The 17,601-nt window shown below is 35.0% G+C and overlaps 1 protein-coding gene across 5 annotated transcripts in view; it reads left to right on the forward strand.

The window, feature by feature from the left end:
* The window catches only part of LOC123876409 (protein lin-10-like), a 173,326-nt gene that overhangs the window by 110,060 nt on the left and 45,665 nt on the right, over positions 1 to 17,601 (forward strand). For all 5 annotated transcript variants that reach the window (XM_045922688.1, XM_045922694.1, XM_045922702.1 and 2 more), the window contains exon 2: positions 15,033 to 15,061. The gene's annotated coding sequence lies outside the window, so the exon portion shown is untranslated. The remainder of the gene's footprint in view (positions 1 to 15,032; positions 15,062 to 17,601) is intronic.

A 17,601-nucleotide genomic window follows, 5' to 3' on the forward strand; every position in this document is an offset into this window, starting at 1 on the left:
TTGACGTGTGTATCAGTGTCTCTGTGTATCTGTCTGTGGCATCGCAGCTCCTAAACGAATGAATCGATTCTAATTTAGTTTTTTTGTTTGAAAGGTGGCTTGATCGAGAGTGTTCTTAGCTATAATCCAAGAAAATCGCTTCAGCTCTAGTTACTGTTACCTTTGAATGTTTAATTTACCTTGTATGTACCTACAATCACAGTTTTGCTACATACAGCTACATACATAATCTCTATAGGTTAACTGATAGCCATCGATATAGAATTAGTAGATGTAGAACGTACAAAATAAGAACTCACTCGCTGTTTTAACTCTGTGTGTCAACTGTTATGTCAAAAGTACGGTTCACCTTTATAATAAGGACTAAAATAGTACTTTTGCCATGACAGTTGACGCATAAAGTTGAAATGGCGAGAGAGTTCCCATTTTGTACGCATTATACCTACCTGATGGCAGATGAAAAAATAAGACTAACCAGCAGCGGTGAATTGATAACAAAAAACATTAAAAAAATTAACCGACTTCAAAAGCAGGCAGGATATATTTTATTTGTATTTGTATTTATTTATTCTTCGTTTCAGACTTATAAAAGCACTTACGAAAGTCACAATACACTGAAAAAATAAGTCTACCAAATATGTAGGATCTAAATAATATCAAAATAACAATAGTAACAATAGTAAACTAATATTACGGGTACACAAGTAGGTACATAATTTTTAGCTTAGCTCGTTGAATAGCTTGTGCAGGGCTACATTTTCCATGCGTTTTTATCATCTATATAATCATTAATCTTATAATAACTTTTTTTAATTAAAATTTCTTTTATTTTACTTTTGAATTGCCTGTCAGAAAGGTCGGTTATATCCTTTGGAATCATGTTGTAGAAGCGTATCGAACTGCCCATAAATGATTTAGTCGTTTTAGATAACCTGTATTTGTTTCTATTACACTGTCACTAACATTCTAGATACTTTCATTATAAAATGAACCATCTTAGTTTGCATGTTAAGTACCTACTACGGAGTGTGGACATAGTAATTATTACTTAATAACCGCTGATGCGGGCGGCTAAAATGTTTGCGAGCAAACATCGGCTATGGCCGAGCGTACTCTGGTACTTCATTTGCATTATGTAACTTGTATCTACTCATTATGCAGCTAAAATAGGTATTTAAGTATATGAAAAATCTTTCACTTTAACCCTAGAAGATTACTGCTTCAAAGTATAACTTTAATATAAAAAACCGGCCAAGTGCGAGTCAGACTCGCGCACTGAGGGTTCCGTACTCGGGTATTTTTCCAACATTTTGCACTATAAATCAAAAACTATTTATACATAAAAATAAAAATAAGATCTGTTTTTAGAATGTACATATACCGGTTAAAGTCTCATACAAGTAAAATGAAGTTAACTCTTAGTGTTACCACTTTTTACTGGTACTCAAATCCACGCTACACTATCAAACACTGCTAACACTGCTAATTACCAAATAAAAAATAAATGAAGAACACGTTTCACCATTGCCAGGCTTAAAAATAAATTCGCTAAAGCCAGGGAACGCGCGTGTCGATGTGTTATCTGCCTTTATTGCTTTATTTAAAGGCTTTCAAAGCACATAAGTGCCGTTAACGTCCTATACGGGAGCACCGTCATACTACCTGCCGAGTTTATATTTCACACCTCTATTTGAAAATGGTTAATATGATTTACGTTTTAAATCTAACGATCCTTTTGAATATAAAAACGATTTCGGAAAACAATATTTTTGGCTAATACAAACTAAAATAGTTTTTACCTTTTTACCCATCCCCCGGGGGTTAAATTTTCAAAAGTGCTTTCTTAGCGTCATAGTAGCTATCTGCATACCAAATTTCAGCCCGAAACTTCCAGTAGTTTACCCTGTGCGTTTATAGATCTGTCAGTCAGTCAACTTTTATAAAATACTAGCTGATGCCCGCAGCTTCGCCCGCGTGGATTGGTCAGATCCCCTGCAGCATCAGGATTGAGGAGTTGGACTCCAAATTTTTTATGAAACAATGTCGCAAAGTTCCTCTATCGATTAAAAAAGAAATGACGCAAATCGGTTCAGAAATCTCGGAGATTTCGGTGTACATAGGTAGAAAAACACAACTCCCTTTTTGAAAGTCGGTTAAAAAAGTAGCCTATGTTACACCCTGGTCAATCCTCTACTTGTCTGTGAAAATCCCGTCAAAATCGGTTCAGCCGTTCCAAAGATTAGCCTTTTCAAACAGACAGACAGACAGACAGACAGACAGACAGACAGACAGACAGACAGACAGACAGACAGACAGACAGACAAAAATTTTAAAAACGTGTGATTCAGTGTTGGTATCGTTCAAATAACCATATGAGCTTAATATGAGGTAGTTATTTCGAAATTACAGACAGACACTCCAATTTTATTTATTAGTATAGATATATTTAGGCAAAGTAAGAAGGAACTAAGTTTTTATTAATCTTACGTGCTATACAGGGGCACCATCATATTATCTACATATCTAGTTTATATTTCACACCTCTATTTGAAAAAGGTTAACGTGATTTTAGTTTTAAACCTATACGTCCCTTATTTTCAAGTTCCAAGTTCGATTTCGGTAAAAAATGTTTTTGGTCATTTTACCGAAAATAGATTTTTGCATAGATCGAGCCTCGTAAAGAAGCAAGAATGAACTAAGTCGCGCTCACAGCTTAAAATTTTTGAATTCTTATTTGAGTTCAATGCGGGTTTCAATATCGCTCGTTAGAACATTTCACGAGGAAGTTTTATACGTACATGATACATTCACATTATTTTATTCATATGCCTATTTCATGTGGGATAGCCTGGCAATTTTTTTTGGTCGCCTCATAATATCATTAAAATACCATACGAAAAATTGACAGTAAGAAGTATAATTTTTATGTTCGGAAACCATTAAAAACGCGTTAGTAGGAAAAATGGACTGATTCTGTATTTTTTAAATTATCATAAGTTGATAGAGCTACTTACTAACAAGTGTAAATTAAAAATTTATAACACCCCCGACAAGTGAAGGTTACAGTAACTAGAAAAGAGCTGATAACTTTCAAACGGCTGAACCGATTTTCATGGATTATAGCTAAGAATACTCGATCAAGCCACCTTTCAAACAAAAAAAAAAAAACAAAAAAAACTTAAAATTGGTTCATTAGTTTAGGAGCTAGATGCCACATACAGATACACAGATACACACGACAAATTTATAACACCCCTCTTTTTAGGTCGGGGGTTAAAAATACAATTTACATGAAAACCTTACAAACGGAATCTGAATAAACCGCAAAATTGCCATAAGTTCCGCCGTAACATTTCAGTACATTGAAGTGTCATAGTCAGTGGTGGAAATAGCGCCGGTTGTTTGGCCGCTTATGGCGTTATAGCTCCATTTAAAGGGCTGAATGCAAGAGGTTACTGACCTCGTTAGGTCATGCCGCTTGATTGAAAACTTTTTAAATTTCTATTTGGGTCTTGGTAAACAAAAATAAAAAAATTAAATCCGTAAAACTCATATTTTGCTTCAATTTATTTTCCAGGTAGCTGTGTGGAAATTCTTTGATTTTTTTGGGATGAAGGATAGTTTACATCCGTCAAAATATAATTAAACCAACAGAGAGATATAGCTATCTATCCGTTTGTCCATCCGTCATCTACATTAAGGAGCGAACGTGAGCTTTTGAACCAGATACATAAGTTCCATTTTACTTTTTTTTTTCTCTCGTCTGGCTTTACAAAGATAAGCCAATGTCAAGTTTGTAGTTATTTGTAACAAGTTAGTTAAACTATACAAGTATGGACCCCGTCTGTGCCGGCGCTCGCCGACATACGCGCGGCACCCCCTTAGAGCGCTTTCCAGTCAGTTTTAACAAAAAAAAAAAAAACACTCCAAAAAAGCAGAACACGCCCGCCAGCTAACACCAACACAGACGAAGTCCCTCCATTTTACTTAACATTAGTTTCGATATTCAAAATATGTCAAAGTTGTCGATTTGTATTATAAAATCTCATACAAATTCAAATTAAGAATGGGTACTATTGAATATTGTACTTACATAATTTTAATGGTCAGTTGTTGTGTTTGAAGGATTGTAACGGTGACAACTAATAATAATAATCGGTGGTCTGATTGCAGCCAAGCGCAAGTCTATAAATTAAAAAAAAAAACCTTAAAACTAAAGCTAAGCGGATACCATACTAACCATACGAGTAAGTACAAGTTAGTACAAGTTATAACGTCTAACAGCCGCATTGGATACATTGAGGTCGCGCGTCGCTAGCAATGCGCGTTTTGTATGCCCAAGCCCTTAAGCTTCGTGTACAGGGTTGCTTGACCCGTCAGCACGAATTGATTAAACATTAGCGCAGTCTGGTACTCGGCCCGAGACATCGGCTGTTTTACTTTATACACTATCGATTCAATTATACGACCTTTTGTATAGTAGTACAGTTAACATTCTATCTTACATCTATCTTTTATGTCAATTTCATGATTCCCGGTATATAAAATACAATCATAATGAAGTAGGTATTTTTTTTATGCAATTTTCATACTATATTGTTAACATTATTTTGATATATTTAATTATATCCTAAAATGGGTAAGACTGGATTAATAATGTACTACCAGAATGTTCGTGGTATACGAACAAAAACAAATGACCTGTACAGAAATATTTTACTATATGACTATGACGTAATAGTATTAACCGAAACTTGGCTTACGGCTAGTATAGGAGACCGGGAGTTTTGCGATTTAAGATATGATATTTTCAGACATGATAGGGACATCTCAGCTTCAAATAAATCAATCGGGGGCGGTGTCATGATATGTGTAAAGCGAAGTTTAAACGCTACTGTACTGGATATCAAATCATCATGTCGCGCATTAGATATGGTATCGGTAAGTATTCCGTCCCGTTCTTTACACTCAAATAAAGATCTTCATATTCTTGCAACATACATACCTGGGAATACGAGCACTCAATCACATCTTCTTGAGGAACTTTTACTGTCGATTTGTGATCATAGCAATAAAATGGAAAATAGTAATTTCATGATTTTGGGCGATTTTAATATGCCCTTCATACAATGGTCAACGACTGGGCCCTCCTTTATGAATAAAGTCACTCAGAAAGTACAAGATGCAGGCATTAAACTAATTCAGCATTTAAATTTGATGGGGATGACGCAGCAATCTTTTTTTAAAAATTCCCATAATAACGTTTTGGATCTTGTGTTCTCAAATTTTTCTTTAGAACTATCACTGGATCTATCGCCTTTGCTAAAACAAGATGATTTCCATCCGGTTTTATTAATCGAAGTACCTATTTTATCTCCCAAAACATTAAGAACTGATCCTCATATAAAATTTAAATTTTATAAGGCAAATTATGACGAAATAATAAAATATTTGATGACAATTCCATGGAGTACATACCTAAATGAAGGTTCTTTGGATGATGCGGTGGACTGTTTTTATGAAAACCTTTACAATAGTATCTATAAGTTTGTACCCGTAATGGTAACGAGAAAAAGTGATGCTTATCCAAAGTGGTACAGTAAATCTCTCATAAAAATTATACGAGAAAAATCCAAGGTCCACAGACGCTGGAAAAAATTTCAAGACCCCTTGGACTACCAAGAATTTTCCAGGTTGAGAAAGAGAGTACGTGAGGTTGAAACTGAATGCTACAATAAATATACTGATCTTACCGAACATTGCTTGGAAAAAGATTCAAAAAGTTTCTGGTCATATACGAAATCCAAGCGTAACACTACCAATTTACCAAGAAAACTAGTTTATAAAAATGTCGAATCCATTAGTAATAAGGATCACGCAGCTCAGTTTAATAAGTTCTTTTATAACGTTTTTTCTCAACCCCTTAAGCAATACCCATCTTCAAATCTCAGATCTCCAACTAACTCTAGTATGTCACACCTTCATTCCCTCAAAGTTGATATTAACGAAATTTCAAAAAGTATAGGCCAGCTTGATACATCTAAAAGCGCGGGAAGTGACAACATATCACCTTACTTTGTTAGACACGCATGTAAGGCTCTCATTACACCTCTAAGTATTATTTTCAATAGGTCATTAGCAGAAGGGTTCTTTCCGTCTAAGTGGAAAGAAGCTCATATTGTTCCGATTCATAAAAAAGGTAGTAAAAGTCACGTAGAAAACTATCGTCCTGTATCGATCTTAAATGTATTTGGCAAAATGCTCGAAAAAATTGTTTATAGTTCAATATATCCAATTATTATAAGGGCGATCCCACCCGAACAACATGGTTTTATAAAAGGGCGATCCACATCATCCAATTTAATAACATTTACCGAAGACATACTGTCATCAATGGATAATCGTGTACAGGTTGACGTGATCTACACAGATTTTGAGAAAGCCTTCGACCGTGTGGATCACGTGATCCTGTTAAATAAATTGGAATATCTAGGCATCCACGGAGATCTTCTGAGGTGGGTAAAATCGTATCTGACTAATCGTTCTCAAGCTGTAGTGGTTGGTGGCTGTAGATCAGATTTCTGTGAGATCCCCTCTGGAGTCCCACAAGGCTCGCATTTGGGTCCGTTATTCTATAACATATATTTGTATGACATTGATAAATGTTTTTTTTACTCGAGGTTTTTAATGTATGCTGACGATACCAAAATATACTTAGGAATTAACAGTGAAGATGATTGTGAGTTACAGAGTGACCTTAATAGACTTTCTCGCTATTACAAAGAAAATAGAATACAAGTTAATATAAGTAAATGTCAGCACATCAGTTTTACAAGAAACAAAAATCCTATACAATTTAATTATACTATTGACGGCCAAACTATCCCCAAAATTGATAAGGTCCGCGATTTGGGAGTTATACTCGACAATAAAATGTCATTCAATCCTCATATTGAAACAATCACTAACAAAGCTTTCTCTATGCTTGGCTTTGTTTTAAGAACTTGTAAACCCTTCAAGAAAATTAGGACACTTAAGATTATTTATTCTGCATACGTGCGGAGCAACTTAGAATATTGTAGTAGCATTTGGTCACCTATCTACATAAAGCCTATAGAAGCAATAGAGAGGATACAGCGCAAGTTTATTAAACATTTAAACTTTCGCACTTACTTTGAACCTTCCGACTATAAAGAAAACTGTAAACACTATAATATACAAACTTGTGGGCAAAGGAGGCAAATAGCTGACATGTTAATGCTGTATAATATTATAAACGGTAAGATTGACAGTCCTCATCTTTTATCCAAAATACAATTAGTTGCACCCCCAAAACGCACTCGGCACACATCACTGCTTCACGTTGATTTTAAAAGAAAAAAATACTCACAAAATTCACCCATTGCTAGAATAACTCGCACCTATAATAAACATTACTCGGAAATTGACCTTTTTCGCCATTCTAAAAAGACATTTAAGCGACACATTTCACTACTCCACAAATGATTTTTTTTTTTTTCTCTCTTACACGCAAGTGCAACATACTTAACATCATCTCACACACACACGCACACACTCACATGCACACACACACTCACACACATAAACACATTATTGTTTGTACCTTAAACATTAATTCGTTAAATGCTTCATAATTATATTCAATATTATTATTATGTTATGTTATTTTTTATTTAGGCTACCTGAGATACTGTTTTTTTTATACGTATAAAATTATTTATTTATTTTCTTAACCCACTTTTGATATATTTACTTAATTAATTCTGGTTTTTTTTTTTTTAGTATCTAACTATGTATCACTCACTCAGACAAATTATTATAGTTATTATTTTCGAGAAAATCTGTAATTAGCCATATTTATCGATGTAATTAGTATTAAGACTCTTATTAGTATTACTTCGCTGTAGATTTTCCTTCTATAAATAAAATAAAATAAATAAAATAAATAAGTATCGCTATACAGTCAGCAACAAAGATATGTAGGTTTGCACCCGCCAGTACAAGCGACTATGGACGGGTGTAAACCTACCTTTGTTGCTGACTGTTGTTTTACATTACCAAACAAGTTATCACTTACAACGCTAAAAACATTACAAATATGAAACTTGTTGTTTGAAACATGTTTTGTCTCTCCGTTAGTCCGTTTTAAAAACGTGGTATTTTAAACTTAGGTAAATAGTTTTATTGTGACCTATAGGTACTAGCTTATGCCCGCAGCTTTGTCCACGTGGACTACACACATTGATTGTAATTTCAAAAACCATTTCGTAGCGGATGTCTACGTCATAATAGCTGTCTGCATGCCCAGCCCGATCCGTCCAGTAGTTTGAGCTGTGCGTTGATAGATCAGTCAGTCAGTCAGCTTTTCCTTTTATATAATTTAGATTTACCATAGTTCAAGTAAGTAGGTATACTTGCAACATGCGAGATGCCTTGCGGTTAGTGGTGGATCAAAGTATTAAAAGGGTTCTAAAACCACGAAAAGGATATATTTTCATTATTATGTACCTATTCGTAGTACCATGTAGGTACGAGTAAACCGCTATAGTTTTGTAGGTATACCGTTCTAATATATCTCTTTGTAAAACATGTCTCTGTGTAACCCCCGACCCAAAATGAGGGGTGTTATATTAAGTTTGACGTGTGTATCTGTGTATCTGTCTGTGGTATCGTAGCTCCTAAACTAATGAACCGATTTTAATTTAGTTTTTTTTGTTTGGAAGGTGGCTTGATCGAGAGTGTTCTTAGCTATAATCCAAGAAAATCGGTTCAGCCGTTTGAAAGTTAAATCAGCTCTTTTCTAGTTACTGTAACCTTCACTTGTCGGGGGTGTTATAAATTTTTAATTTACGCTTGTTCAAATAAACTTTTACAAGTACTTTTGACGATTTCAAAAGTTGTAAAAGTTTGTTTGAAAAAAAAATATTTCTATTTTATTCTTATAGTGCCTATTTTTAAAATGGCTATGACTGACTGTATAAGGGTTTTTTGTTTTCCTACAGAACCATCAAAAGGCCCTACCCTAAAAGAAAAAAAAAAATAACAGAATGGCAACTATCTTCAGTCAAGAAAAATACGATGCCGAGAAAGAAACCAGCTCGCACTACTGGGTTAAGTCAGTGTGAATTGTCCCTAACGCTCGTTCTATACAAGCACTCAAGAACGAATTTACATTACAATTTACAAGTGCTTCATGGAGAATCGCGTTAGAAAATTGGGGCGCGGCGACACATAGGTACATACATACACCAAGAACTGGTGGAAGCTTAGAGCGAGATTATGAGAAAGAAAAAACCGGCCAAATTATAAGCAGTGTTAGGATAAAAAACTGAAACTGAATTTGATAAGTACGTTTATATGTGTTTTAAAAGTATACTTGGAAACATTTTATACAAGACTAATAAATTATTCTCCTTTCTCTATCTCTAGCAGATTTACGTTCTCATACTCAAGAGAGTTTTTATTTTATTTTATTCAGCTATAATAGGTATAAGTTATCCCTTGGCTGCAATCTTACCTGGTAATAAGTGATGATGCAGTCTAAGATGTAAAGCAGGCTAACCTGGAAGGGTATGGTATTTATTAAAAAGATTCGCTTGGCGCCACAGCTTTGCCGATAGGATGGTACCTAGCCACGGCCGAAACCTCCCACCAGTGACTATACGAATACCAGAGTATTATAAGATAAATAAAGTTCAAGTACATTTTTAAAATCTACTACTAGCTCCGTAGCTATAATTTATATTTATGAATGTGTGATGCTTTGGATATGAAAGGGCCTTTGTCTCCCGATGTCCATTGTCATTCGGAATGGAGACTCCTCTAAGCCGCGTTTAGCTGGAATATGGAAAATGTTTGCCATGGCTCCTATGTTACACGTCTTGTAACAATGAGACCTATTTCATTGGTGTGTTACAAATAAAAGATGGATGCTCTTGGATTTGATTTTATTTCCATTCACACGACACAGACAGACATTGTATCAAGACAGCGATAGGTGACAAGTGACAAGTATGTGACAAGTGACAGATGACGTTAGGATATTACACAGACTAATACAATACCGTAACATCTCCCTTTTTTTTTTTTTTAACACTAGGTACTAACTGTTAACAATTTTATTATTATGACAACGACAGATTTTTTATATTTTATAAACACAAGTATATACATAGTACAAGTACAACATTATTTTTTATAACACCACAAGAAAATCACTTATGACTATCCAGGCTGCATGGTTAACAACCTTTGCCTTTCTCGATACATTGACAGACTACTACTAAAATTGACATTTGTTTTTTGAACCTTTACCTTTCCTGAAAAATAATTTAAATACTACCTAACATTTTGTTTACATCTTTAAATAATTGAAATACTAACAAACTTACTAACAAATAACAATTTCATTTTGTTTACATCTTTATAGGTATACTGACTGTGTTGTGTGCTGTGAAAAATGATATTATGTGTGTACTGACTGTTTAATGATAAACTGACGGTTTCTCCTAAACTGTCCTAGTTCACTATTTATTAGATAACTTCTAGGTTCAGGACCTATCTGGATAATAACTCCAGGAACCCATTTTTTGTGTTCAGGTTTGTGTTTAAATAAGATTTTATCACCTACATGTAATGGTTTAAGCATTTTTGTATGTTTATTATAATAAAATTTTGTGTATGACTTTTGTTTTTCATTTAATTTCTTTATTTTATTCATATCACAAAGCTTAGGTAGCAAGTTTTCTTTTCCAGTAGGAACTACTGTACGCAGTTGTCTAGACATACACAGCTCTGCTGGTGAATATTGACTTTGTTTAGGGGTATTTCTGTACAAAAGTAATGCTAAATACATATCAGATTTGTCAGTTTTACACTTAATTAACATATTTTTTATAGTTCCAATAGTCCTTTCAACTAAACCATTTGACCTACTTAAGTATGGACTAGAAGTTATGTGTTCTATGTCCCATTCTTGAGTGAATAACTTAAACTCTTTGCTATTAAACGGGGGGCCATTGTCTGTTATTGCAATCCTGCAAATTCCATGACGGGCCAATATTGACTTTAAATGTGTAATTACTTGGCTAGCTGAATAGCCTGATGTTAACTTGGCAAGTTCTATATACTTTGAATAATAGTCAACTACCATTAAGTATTTAGTTCGTTCAAATTCAAAAATATCTATACCAATTTTGTACCATGGTATGTTTTCATACTCATGTTGCATAATTGGTTCTTTACTATTATTTCGACGGTAAGATAGACAAATGTTACATTGACCTATATATTTTTCTATGTCATTTTGCATATTTGGCCAAAAGACTGTAGTTTTTGCTAGACGGATTGAGCTGTTTATACCTTGATGGGCAGAATGAATTAGTTTTAATATATACTCTCTCATTGACTCTGGGATTATAATGCAGTTAGATTTGAAGACAACGTTATCAATGACATATATTTGATCTTTGAGACTATAATAAGATTTGACTGACTGACTAACTGAACGCTTATGTTCAGGCCATCCGTTGTGACAATATTGAATTATTTGACTTAATGTTTGATCTTGGACTGTAGACTCTTGAATTTCTTTTAATTTCTCTGGACTGACTGACAAATTAGACATTATTATATTAACATGTAAATCTATATCTTGATCAACTTCTGACAAACAAGTTTCACTTAATGCTGCTCTAGACAAAGTATCTGCAATATATAAGTAGCGACCAGGCTTGTATACAACAGTTAAATCATACGGCTGCAATCTAAGCATGATTCTTTGCAATCTTGGGGGAATGTCATATAGAGCTTTTTTGAAAAGAGTTATGAGAGGTTTGTGGTCTGTCTCCACTGTTATGTTATGACCATATATGTATTGGTGGTACTTAGTACAACCAAAGAGGACAGCTAGTAGTTCTTTCTCTATCTGCGAGTAGGACTGTTGTATTTTACTTAGAGAAGCAGATGCATATGCAATGGGTTGCTTGTCATGGGATAACACTGCACCCATGGCATCCTTCGATGCGTCTACAGATAAAATTATTTCCTTTTTAGGGTCATAGTATGTTAAGACAGGTGTTGAACAAATAACTTTTTTAATATTATTAAATTGAGACTCATGGTGCTCTGACCAATACCATTCAGTATTTTTTGATAAAAGTGCTCGCAAATGACTTATTTGCTGTGACAAATTTTTAATAAATGGACTAAGATAATTGACCATACCTAGGAATCTTTGAAGATCTGTTATATTTTTAGGACTTGGCATGTTACAAATAGCTTTTACTCTAGACTTATCAACTTGTACACCTTCTTCACTAAATATATGGCCTAAATATTTGACTTCTTTTTGACAAAACACAGACTTTTCTTTGTTAAATTTTACATTAATTTGACGTGCTCTTTCTAAGACTTTTTGTAACCGTTGATTATGTTCTTCTACAGTTCTACCATAAATAAGAAAATCATCCATCATAATTTTAACACCTTCAATATCACCAAATCTTTTTATCATTTCTCTATGAAATATTTCTGGAGCTGCATTAATACCAAAGGGTAACCTAGTGAATCTATATCGTCCAAAAGGTGTAATAAATGTACAGAGCTTAGAAGAAGCTTCTGACAACTTGAGCATCCAATAGCCTTTATTGGCATCTAATGTTGAAAAATACTGAGCTCCAGCAAGACTAGATTTAATTTCATCTAAGGTTGGAAATTGGAAATGTGATCTTAAAATTGACTGATTTAGCTTTCTAGGATCAATACACAGACGTAATTTACCATTCTTTTTTGACGTTAAGACTAGAGCGCTTACCCATTCAGTAGGCTCTTCAACTCGTTGTATGACTCCACTTTTTTCCATAGATTCTAGCTCTTGTTTTAGTGGTTGATGAAGACGGAATGGAACCCTTCTGCATGCCTCTATAGATGGAGTTGCATTAGGCTTCAAGGTTAGTTCGCATTTAAAATCTGTTAGACAACCTAAACCTTCAAACAAGTCCTTATTTGTATCAACTATATCTTGACATGTTAAATTCTGGAAAGAAACACTATTAATTTTTCTTATTAAATTTAAAGTTTTACAGGTATCCCTACCTATAATATTTTGACTTTTCATGTCGACAATATGAAAGTTAACTGTATATGACTTATTTTTATGAATCACTGACAAATTGCATTGACCTACCAGGGGGATAATTTCTCCACTGTATGTAGAAAGTGTGTTCTTACTTTTGTGTATGTTGGAAAGTGGCAGATTTAATGAGTTGTATGTGTGAATGGATAGAATATTTGTGTCTGCTCCAGTGTCTAATAAAAAATTTACCTGTATTTGGTTTATACATAGATCAATATTCCAAGGTTTTGACAAATTAGACTTATCATCCTGTATACAGTAGACAGAACCAACATAAAACAAAGATTCATTATTTACAGACTGATTTTCACAATTGACTACTTTTACTTGATGTGAACGGCAAAACTGAGCGAAATGATTGGACTTATTACACTTTCTGCACTTGACACCTTGAGCTGGGCACTTGAATCTATGTACCTGACCGCACCGACCACATGATGTATTCCTCTGACTTGACGTTGATGGTGTGCGTTGACGTCTTTGCTGTGACTGGTGTCTGGACCTGTTTCTATGGGAAGAGTCTCTGCGACTTGGTGATCTTGACACGCGTCCTATGAAATGTAATGATGCGTCTTCCAATGCTTTTGCTTGTTGTTTAGTAGACTCACAGCGCTTGGCTATGTTTATTGCCTCCTCTAGGGTGTTCGGTTTTTCAATTAGAATCCTTTCTTTATAGTAAGTGTTGTTGCAGTTCCAGCTAAATATGTCTCTGAGCAAGCTTTCACGTATGTCACCAAATTCACAAGTGTGACTTAAATTTTTTAGATCCGTGACATAGGTGTCTATAGATTCATTTGGTAGTTGTTTCCTGCTAAATAATTTATGCCTTTCTATCGTGACGTTTATTTTCGGAGTGAAATACTGTGTAAATTTGTTACAGAGATCGCCAAAACTAACTTTTTCGATATCTAGGTCAAATGAGTAAAAAATTTCCAGACAATCTGATCCGATGAATTGCAAGAGAATGGCTGTTTTACGTGCATCTTCGGCTTCATCTAAATTATTTGCCTTTAAATAGACTTTCAGTCGTGTGAGCCATTTTTTCCATAGCAATGGGACGTTGTTACCTTCAACGATGAACGGCGGCAGGGTCATGCCTACTGGCAATGGCGTCATGGCGTGGCTGGTTGACGACTCGCTGTGACCTGGTGGTCTTCTAGGCTTTGTGTTCACAAAATCTTCGTCCTGCATTGTTTTTCTTTATTGTGATCCCTGTTCTGGCACCATATTTCATTGGTGTGTTACAAATAAAAGATGGATGCTCTTGGATTTGATTTTATTTCCATTCACACGACACAGACAGACATTGTATCAAGACAGCGATAGGTGACAAGTGACAAGTATGTGACAAGTGACAGATGACGTTAGGATATTACACAGACTAATACAATACCGTAACAAGACCCTCGAGTTATAAATATGGGGGACTTGCAAAAGGTCAAATAAATACGAAATTAGGATATCTACAACGTAGCTGTAAGCTTCTATCGATTACAAGTTTATTAACATGGTCATGATCAACCTATCATTGACTCACTACTGAGCACGAGTCTCCTCTCAAATTGAAAAGGGTTTAGGTCATCGTCCGCCATGCTGGCCGAGTTCGGATTGACAGACTACACACAACTTTGGGAACATTATGGAATACTCTTAGGCATGCAGGTTTCCTCACAATATTTTCCTTCACCGCTATAGCAGGTGATATTTAACGCACATAAAACTCTGACAAGTTAGAGGTGCGTGCCTGTGATCGAACCCCCAACCTCTGGAATAATTATAAGTAAGCCATTAGGCTATCAGCGCTCTCAAAATTAACATTCATACATCGAAACATTATTTCTTTTAATTACTCATTCAATTTTATGTTCTGTTTCAGGTATCAGGCAGACACAATGCTCAGAAAAGGTTGGTAACTTCATTAAACTCTTTCATATCTTACTCGAAAATCAGTGAAAATTATTTTAAGAAAAGGTTTTTAACCCCCGACCAAAAAAGAGGGGTGTTATAAGTTTGACGTGTGTATCTGTGTATCTGTGTATCTGTCTGTGGCATCGTAGCTCCTAAACTAATGAACCGATTTTAATTTAGTTTTTTTTTGTTTGAAAGGTGGCTTGATTGAGAGTGTTCTTAGCCATAATTCAAGAAAATCGGTTCAGCCGTTTGAAAGTTATCAGCTCTTTTCTAGTTATTACTGTAACCTTCACTTGTCGGGGGTGTTATAAATTTTTAATTTACACTTGTTAATTAATTATTTAAATATTTCTCCATAGGCGGGAGTATTTCTTCAGGTGTATGTGTTGTTGTATGCAATTTACATTGTTATTTAGACTACGATGGGGTTTGGAATATTTTCCATGCCACCTGTGAATACGTCCATCTCTAACCCTACTCATTCGTGGAAAGAAGTTCGTATAGCGTTCTCTCTGTTACGTAATCTCGTACAAATGATAGAGACAGAAATCTCAGTGGGTGTTAACCATTTTGAGTCACCAACCAATCACAAACGAAACTTATGTTTTTTAATTGAATTTCGAATGTTTTTGAAAAAATTCTCGAGTTGAATTTTGAATGTTTGTCGAAAACATGTTTGTGATTGGTTGTTGACTCAAAATGGTTGACGCACACTGAGATTTTTGGCTCTATCATTTGTGTGGGATTACATAAAAGATAGAGGGCTCTACTAACTTCTTTCCGTAGATAGGAAAAGTTAAAACTCTCACTTATAACTGGACGTGTGTATTCGCCTTTACCGACTAATGAGTTCGAAATCCACCTCAACCTACATATAAAATGTAGAATTATACTGCTCGAATATTAAAAATAGGTACACTTTTTTTTACACATACGCAATACTTTTAATCAACCCAACCAAACGAACCGTGACAAAAAATGTATTAATTTCGTCCTCGCGATGGCGGTGTAATTACAGGATTTGCATATCGTCATTACGAGTACGTTTCAAACATGTTTTAAAGTGTGAAACTCTGAATTCCTTGCACCTGTAATTTTGCGTCGTAATTTAGAATTAAAATGTAAATTAGACTTTGTTTTTTTAAATACCTTTCCCGACACTTGGCGGGCCTTTTTAGTTACAATTCACTAAATACAATAATATGTGTTCCCGTTTAATCAACTACCGAACTGCACGCCACCGCAAGCAATCTCACCCTCACCACCTTTCGCCAGACCCTTTTTCCACGCACATCCAAACTGTGGAATCGACTCCCTTCTGCGGTGTTCACATTAAATCTTTGAAAAGAGCAACCGCCGAGTTTCTTGCTGGTTCTTCTCGGTAGGAAAGGCATTCCGAACCAGTAGAATGCTCTTGACAATTCAAAAGTACTTGTAAAAGTCTAATTGAATAAAAATATTTTGAATTTGAACATGTGGTAATTCAAAAGGCAGACCAACAAATTCCTAAAAGTTAAAGAGTTCCTGCAGAATTTCAAAAACTTGAATCCACGCGGACGAAGTCGCGGGCATCACTAATCTAGATAGAAGAATACATTACACCTTTTTTTGGTTACTCGTGTAAAAAATATAACTGAGCTTTTTGCAAATAATTTCGGAACATTTTCGCTATTTGAATTACTTTAAAATCGGAATATACTTATAACAAGTCGTAATTTCAAAAAAAAAAAATTAAAAACACGACTGACCTGCCAATAAACGAGCTAAAAAATTTAGAACACTTGAAAATGACGCTATACCTACAGCCGCCATATTGAATTTTTGAACGTAGATCCGTAGATCTTACGAACTGTATTAAATAAATAACTTAGGGTAGTTTTTACGATGTTAGTGGTTTTACCGTGTCAAGTGAGCATTAAAGTCTAAAAGAAATGGCAGTAAAAAGTTCATTTACTTACTTGAACTTTTTCAAAAACATCTCGCCTCGTTCATCGAGCTACATTATTTGCTTGGAACTTCACAATTAAAAGAATAAAGTTTCACAACAAAAAATTAACAGAAGTTTTTCCTCGCAAAGTTTTCAACGACTAAATTTGCCGCTTCGTTTCAAAACAATGTTTTAATTCATCTTTAGTGGCCCTCCTTTGTGTTCTTTTGAGTTTATTTTTTGCAGTCTTTTTTCAGAACACGTCTCTTTATTAAAATACTTGTAAGGAAAAACTTGTCGAAAACAGACTGAGCTTTATGTAATGACGTCCATGTTGGCTTACGCCAGGCACTTATTTTTGATTTTTGAAGTGAAAACTTCTTTATAGCTCGCGCACACAGGCTGCGTAAGCGTGACGTTGCACGTACAGTGCGTAATGTATGGAACGGTATGAAACATGGCACACCGCTTGTGGACGCGTGGACGTATGCGTAACCCGGTGTGTAAGGAGTTTACGCGCGTCACTACGCACGTGTACGCAATTGATGTGAATCCGCCTTTAGCCGCGTTGGGCGATTTTTGGTAGGGACCAAACTTGTGTGTTCGT

Source organism: Maniola jurtina, chromosome 2 (genome assembly GCF_905333055.1).
Source record: "Maniola jurtina chromosome 2, ilManJurt1.1, whole genome shotgun sequence".
Lineage (NCBI taxonomy): Eukaryota > Metazoa > Arthropoda > Insecta > Lepidoptera > Nymphalidae > Maniola > Maniola jurtina.